The sequence below is a fragment of the Schistocerca piceifrons genome, chromosome 3, assembly GCF_021461385.2.
Source record: "Schistocerca piceifrons isolate TAMUIC-IGC-003096 chromosome 3, iqSchPice1.1, whole genome shotgun sequence".
Taxonomy (NCBI): domain Eukaryota; kingdom Metazoa; phylum Arthropoda; class Insecta; order Orthoptera; family Acrididae; genus Schistocerca; species Schistocerca piceifrons.
The window spans coordinates 464,326,491-464,334,361 of NC_060140.1; the positions used below are offsets into that span (position 1 = coordinate 464,326,491).

Genomic DNA, 7,871 nt, shown 5'->3' on the forward strand with positions numbered 1-7,871 from the left:
ATCTGTCAATCTGTACATTTCGTGACGTATCATGGCATTAGGCTTCTATGAAGCGACTGCTGTACCAACACTAAGTAATTTTCTGCAATATACCTCTTATAACATTAATTAAAACTTCCGGGCTGAATTGCCGTGGTCCATATATAAAAGTTCTTCTCCTTCCTGACGTTTCGTTGCCTACTGCGGGCAACATCTTGCGGCAGTGAAAGCTTACATGTTATACCTCTTATTAAAGCACTCCGTCTTCCGGACACAAGTGTCCCATCGGGACCATCCGACCACCGTGTCATCATCCATGAGGATGCGGATAGCAGGGGCGTGTGGTCACCACACCGCTCTCCGGGTCGTTTCGATGGTATTCTTGACCGAAGCCGCTACTAATCGGTCGAGTAGCTCCTCAACTGGCATCACGAGGCTGAGTGCACCCCGAAAAATGGCAACAGCGCATGGCGACCTGGATGGTCACCCATCCAAGTGGCGCCAAGCCCGACAGCGCTTAACTTCGGTGATCTGACGGGAACCGGTGTATCCACTGCGGCAAGGCCGTTGGCTGTTATCCCTCTTACAACATACATAAATGTTTAGCCAAGGTCTAAGGATTTATAATATCCCTCATTTTGTAGGCTTCTGAAAATGAGAAATGAATTTGTCAAAGCCGATGAAGGAAAATAAAAATATATCAGCATCTAACGAACGAATTTTATTCTGAAATATGTGTTTTTTATTTGGAGTCTGTTGGCAGCTTTTAATGATTTTTATTTGTTTTTTGTGTAAGTTTTCTCTTTTTTCGAAAATGGTTCAAATGGCTCTGAGCACTATGGGACTTAACATCTGTGGTCATCAGTCCCCTAGAACTTAGAACTACTTAAACCTAACTAACGTAAGGACATCACACACATCCATGCCCGAGGCAGGATTCGAACCTGCGACCGTAGCAGTCGCGCGGTTCCGGACTGAGCGCCTAGAACCGCGAGACCACCGCGGCCGGCGACTCTTTTTTTCCCCTGACAACTTCAGTCCCAGCTCCTTGCTACCTATCTGTAAGTAATGAGTTTAATCAATTACTTTTCCTTGCTGTATGAATGGGATTAGTGAGAGTGAGCTGTAGCAGTTAGTTTTAGTGTCTTGGGCAAGTCTGATCACGTTTCTCAGATAATGGCCCAAACATAAAGGCGCAAAGCACTTGTTGGTGCTGAAGTTACGGATATGAAATTTTATTAGATGCTGACGTCATGTATTTTATGGAAGAAAGATAGCAAATTAAATAGAAGTAGTTGAATTCATATAGCTGAAAGGTGACCCTGCGGTTCATAACTGCTACCTAGCCGCGCAATCATAAACTGGTCGACGGTGAACGTGGAGAACATCTGAAACCTATACACGTCGCACTGCTGCCCGCTGTACCCTCCAGATGCGGCATGCATTCACTGCCGTACCGAGCACTGCGTTCGACAAAGCGACTCGGCTTTTCCGCTGAACTTGTCTCGCGAGGATGTTAAGCAGCAACTTACTATCTCGAAACAATTCCGCGCTGCCTTTGTGGCGCGCCGCCTATAATTAGCAGGACGGTTAATGAAAGGCCGAGGGGCGCGGCCGTGTGGCCGGGCGGCCGCTGCGCCTTGTGCGGCGTCGTCGGCGTCGCCGTCCCCGAGGTCGCTCCCCGTCGCCTGCCGTTTACAGCGGCCTAGGCGGCGCAGGCGGCTCCGCGGCTAGGCGGTCCGCTGCTTTCTCCGCGCCGCGCCGCGCCGCGCCGCGCCGGCGCTCCGTCCGCCGCCGTGATTTACGGCCCGCGATAAAGACAATGGCAAGGCGAGCCCCGCCAGCGCTGCCCGCGACAGGTGAAGAAGAAGCGGCGCCGGGTTCGCTTCCAGCTCCTTTCCTTCCCGTACGACCAGAGGTCATCCGACCGGCACTCGCGGGGCGGATTTATACAAACGCCGGCGAGCTCACGTACGTCGGCGAACACACGTACGCGCCGCCGCACTGCCTACCGCGGCCCCTGCCACCGGCGTGACATCAATAGCTTCATACATCTTGCGCGCAGCCAGTGTGCATCATACAGCTGCGGCAGACAATGGGTCGTCCGCGGAGCGGGGTGCGGTCTCCGCCTGCGGCCGCGCGACTCGAACGGGGCTCGTCTCGGCACGTAGCGCCACCAACTGGCAGCAGCTCGTTCCGCGCGCTAAGGACCCTCAAACGACCGTCCGCTGATGAGGCTTACTTTCTCTTCTTACTGTGAATTTCTTAGCATGTATTACCGTCTCCCAAAACCTGTTCCACGTAAACTTAAAGATCTCCAATAGGGTTACAGCATGTGAAAAGTTGAAAAAAAAATGTTGAAACGGCATTCCCAATTGAATGGCTTTCAAACGAGCACACGCAACACTAGTCCCTGCACAGTAGGTCTCTAGAAGAGCGTAGCGTTCCAAAGGATTGTAAAAGGTGTAAGTAGGCTGTTCAGGTTTTTATATGGGTGACGCCACGTAGCGCTCTGTATGAAAATCACTGACTGTGCCGTGTGCAGTCTGTGGCTGGTTGGCATTGTTGTAATACTCGCCATTGTAGCGTTGGGCAGTTGGCTGTTAACAGCGCGTAGCGTTGTGCAGTTGGAGGTGAGCCGCCAGCAGTGGTGGATGTGGGGAGAGAGATGGCGGAGTTTTGAGAGCGGATGATCTGGACGTGTGTCCATCAGAGTTAGTAAAGTTGTAAGACTGGATGTCATGAACTGATATATATATTATGACTTTTAAACACTATTAAGGTAAATACATTGTTTGTTCTCTATCAAAATCTTTCATTTGCTAACTATACCTATCAGTAGTTAGTGCCTTCAGTAGTTAGAATCTTTTATTTAGCTGGCAGTATTGGCGCTCGCTGTACTGCGGTAGTTCGAGTAACAAAGATTTTTGTGAGATAAGTGATTCGTGAAAGGTGTAGGTTAATGTTAGTCAGGGCCATTCTTTTGTAGGGATAATTGAAAGTCAGATTGCGTTTGCGCTAAAAATATTGTGTGTCAGTTTAGTGATGATCAGAATAAGTAAAGAGAGTACTGTCTGAGCACGTTCAGTTTTGCTCAGCTGTTTGAAAAGCAAATAACGTAAGCGGTTTTCCAGCACGGAATTCATAAATTTTTCTAAGGGACTTTTCAAAGGGCACAGGTCATCTCCGTTTTCAAGAAGGGACGTCGAACAGATTTCCAGAACTATACACCTATACCTCTAACGTCGATCAGTTGTAGAATTTTGGAACACGTATTTTGTTCGAGTATAATGACTTTTCTGGAGACTAGAAATCGACTTCGTAAGAATCAGCATAGGTTTCGAAAAAGACGATCGTGTGAAAACCAGCTCGCGCTATTCGTCCACGACTCAGAGGGCCATAGACACGGGTTCCCAGGTAGATGCCGTGTTTTTTGACTTCCGCAAGGCGTCCGATACAGTTCCCCACAGTCGTTTAATGAACAAAGTAAGAGCATATGGACTATCAGACCAATTGTGTGATTGGATTGAAGAGTTCGTAGATAACGGAATGGAGCATGTTATTCTCAATGGAATGAAGTCTTCCGAAGTAAGAGTGATTTCAGGAGTGAAGTAGGACCGCTGCTATTCACAATATACATAAATGACCTTTTGGATAACATCGGAAGTTCACTGAGGCTTTTTGCGGATGATGCTGTGGTATATCGAGAGGTTGTAACAATGGAAAATTGTACTGATATGCAGGAGGATCTGCAGCGAATTGACGCATGGTGAAGGGAATGGCAATTGAATCTCAATGTAGACAAGTGTAATGTGCTGCGAATACATAGAAAGAAAGATCCCTTATCATTTAGCTACAATATACCAGGTCAGTAACTGGAAACAATACCATAAATTATCTGGGAGTAGGCATTAGGAGTGATTTGAAATGGAATGATCATATAAAGTTGATCGTTGGTAAAGCAGATGCCAAACTGAGATTCATTGGAAGAATCCTAAGGAAATGCAATCCGAAAAAAAAGGAAGTAGGTTACAGTATACTTGTTCGCCCACTGCTTAAATATTGCTCACCAGTGTGGGATTCGTACCAGATAGGGTTGATAGAAGAGATAGAGAAGATCCAACGGAGAGCAGCGCGCTTCGTTACAGGATCATTTAGTGATCGCGAGAGCGTTACGGAGATGATAGGTAAACTCCAGTGGAAGACTCTTCAGGAGAGGCGCTCAGTAGCTCGGTACGGGCTTTTGTTGAAGTTTCGAGAACATACCTTCACCGAGGAGTCAAGCAGTATATTGCTCCTAGTATGAAGGCTTTCACGGCCGGATGACATATCTTCTGGTAAACCTTGCGGGATGTAAGGTCGTGGTCCATGAAACTCTTCAGCTCCTGACGTTTCGTCCAGTGCTTCGCTGGACATCTTCAGAGGGGTGTTTCTCCTCCGGTGAGTCTTGCCGACTGACGGGTCGGACGTCTGAGAGCGACTTATGTATCGTAGAAAGTGGGCGTGACCAGAGTTACACGTGATATGCAGAGATAACCTTTGTCAGAGATAAAACTTAACTATCGATCGTAATCTTGTCACGGATAAAACTGTCTAGCAATTCTGTAGTGCTACTGTCCAAATATCACTAAGTTTCATGGTCTCTTCTTTCCGATTAAAATTATCCCTTGTAGAGAAGCAATTGAAATATATAAACATAGGGATAATTTTAATGGGAAAGAAGAGACCATGAAACTTAGTGATATTTGGACAGTAGCACTACAGAATTGCTAGACAGTTTTTATCCGTGACAAGATTACGATCGATAGTTAAGTTTTATCTCTGACAAAGGTTATCTCTGCATATCACGTGTAACTCTGGTCACGCCCACTTTCTACGATACATAAGTCGCTCTCAGACGTCCGACCCGTCAGTCGGCAAGACTCACCGGAGGAGAAACACCCCTCTGAAGATGTCCAGCGAAGCACTGGACGAAACGTCAGGAGCTGAAGAGTTTCATGGACCACGACCTTACATCCCGCAAGGTTTACCAGAAGATAGTATATTGCTCCCTCCTACGTATATCTCGCTAAGAGATCATGAGGATAAAATCAGAGAGATTAGAGCCCACACAGAGGCATACCAACAATCTTTCTTTCCACGAACAATGCGAGACTGGAATAGAAGGGAGAACCGATAGGGGTACTCAAAGTACCCTCCGCCAGACAGGGTCAGGTGGCTTGCGGAGTATAGATGTAGATGTAGATGCCTAAAACATAGGCTGCATGGCATGAATCGAATTTGTCTTCATTATCATGGTATAGTGCAATACACTGAAGAGCCAAAGAAACTAGTACATGTGATTAATAGCGTGTAGGACCCCCCGCGAGCACGCAGAAGTGCCGCAACACGACGTGGCATGGACTCAACTAATGTTTGAAGTAGTGCTCGAGGGAAATAACACCATGAATCGTGCAGGGCTGTACATAAATCCATAAGAGTACGAGGGGCTGGAGATCTCTTCTGAACAGCAAGTTGCATGGCATCCCAGATATGCTCAATAATGTTCATGTCTGGGGAGTGTTTAAACTCAGAAGAGTGTTTCTGGAGCCACTCTGTAGCAAATCTGGACGTATGGGGTGTCCTATTGTCCTGTTGGAAATTCCCAAGTCCGTCGCAATGCACAATGGACATGAATGGATACAGGCGATCAGACAGATGCTTATGAACGTGTAATCTGTCAGAATCACATCCAGACGTATCAGGAGTCACTCCAACTATTCACGTCCCGCGCCATTACTGAGCCTCCACCAACTTGAGCAGTCCCATGCTGACATGCAGGGTCTGTGGTTTCGTGCCAGCCGGTGTGGCCGTGCGGTTCTAGGCGCTTCAGTCTGGAACCGCGTGACCGCTCCGGTCGCAGGTTCGAATCCTGCCTCGGGCATGGATGTGTGTGATGTCCTTAGGTTCGTTATGTTTAAGTAGTTCTAAGTTCTAAGGGACTGATGACCACAGGTGTTAAGTCCCATAGTGCTCAGAGCCATTTTTCATGGATTCGTGAGGTTGTCTCCATACGCGTACACGTCAATCCGCTCGATACAATTTAAAACGAGATTCGTCCAACCACGCAACATGTTTCCAGTCATCAACAGTCCAGTGTCGGTGTCGACGGGCCCAGGCAAGTCGTAAAGCTTTGTGTCGCGCAGTTATCAAGGGTACACAGGTTGGTCTTCTGCTCCGAAAGCCCATATCGATTATGTTTCATTGAATGGTTCGCACGCTGACACTTGTTGATGGTTCAATGGCTCTGAACACTATGGGACTTAACTGCTGTGGTCATCAGTCCCCTAGAACTTTGAACTACTTAAACCTAACTAACCTAAGGACATCACACACATCCATGCCCGAGGCAGGATTCGAAATTGCGACCGTAGCGGTCACGCGGTTCCAGACTGAAATGCCTAGAACCGTTCCAGACTGAAATGCCTAGAACCGCACGGCCATTCCAGCCGGCACTTGTTGATGACCTTGCATTGAAACCTGCAGCAGTTTGCAGATGGTTTGCACTTCTGTCACATTGAACGATTCTCTCAGTCGTCGTTGATCCCGTTCCTGCAGGATCTTTTTCCGGTCGCAGCGACGTCGGAGATTTTATGTTTTATCGGATTGCTGATATTCACGGTACATATGTGGAAAAGTCGTACGGGAAAATGCCCACTTCATCGCTACCTTGGAGGCGTTGTGTCGCGTTCCTCGTGCCTCGATTACAGCACCACGTTCAAACTCACTTTAATCTATATAACCGTCCATTGTAGGAGGAGTAACTGATCTAAGACCTGCGCCAGACACTTGTTGTCATACATAGGCGTTGCCACCGCACTGCCGTATTCTACCTGTTTACATATCTCTGTATTTGAACACGCATTCCTATACCAGTTTCTTTGGCGGTTCAGTGTCGATCAGGTGTGATGAGACACTAAGGACAGAATTGATAGCACAAATCTAGCTGAATAAGGGTTGACTTCAGATTTAATTAAATGTGTACACACAGTGGTAAGAAAGAGTCTGAAAACGTTGGGGGCTATTGCAATGTAGTGACAATGTAAGGTAAAACAAGGAGAAGATATGAATGGACGTTTTTGTTGGGGAGAGCACTCAACTTGGGTAGTTCGTGCAGCGGTGTTGACCATTGGACTACAGTGATGTAATTGTTAGCATTTCTGCCTAACAAGGACGAAAACACGGGTTCGAGTCGCAGCTGTCGCACAAATTTTAATTCTTTTTTTCTGCTTCGACCATTATTCTAGATAATGAAGATTAATGTCTCAGGGAAATACTTAATGATAAGACTTGTAAGAGCGTAGCAGTGTAGGTTGTGCTCAGAAACAACTCTTAAGAAAAAATGGACAGGTTGTGCTGTTTGCGACTTAATTATTAACATTGGAGTTAGCCAATCAGGTGGCTGCGTGGCATGCAAGTGACGACGTCGCCAAACATGTCCTTCATTTGTTTTCCTAAAACAGAAAAAGAGAGCAACACAAAAATTCTACATCGGACGGTAGTAAGGACTGAACCGGACCCAGAGGCCGAGGAGTCTCATACACTATCATCTTTGCCATGAGAACGACTGACACTAATTGTACTTGGCGAGCCGCTTGAATTGTCGTGTACAACGGCATGATTGGCTAACTTAAATGGTTATTAACTCGGAAATGGCACAAAGTGCAGAAGTTTTTTCTCAACAGTTGCTTGTCAGCACGACCTACCCACAATATCCATACAAGCGTTTCAGACAGTTTCTGACCCTCTGCATTTTGATAAAGGTCCACAATTACTGGGTGCATTGTTGCAGACTGTCAACATGTTGAAAGGTGGCTACACTGAGCCACAGCGCCAGAGATCGCGCCAGAGAG

General features: G+C 46.9%; 1 pseudogene; it reads right to left on the bottom strand.

Moving 5' to 3' along the window:
- Nucleotides 1-434: 434 nt before the first annotated feature.
- LOC124790435 lies at nucleotides 435-551 on the bottom strand (annotated as a pseudogene).
- Nucleotides 552-7,871: the final 7,320 nt, after the last annotated feature.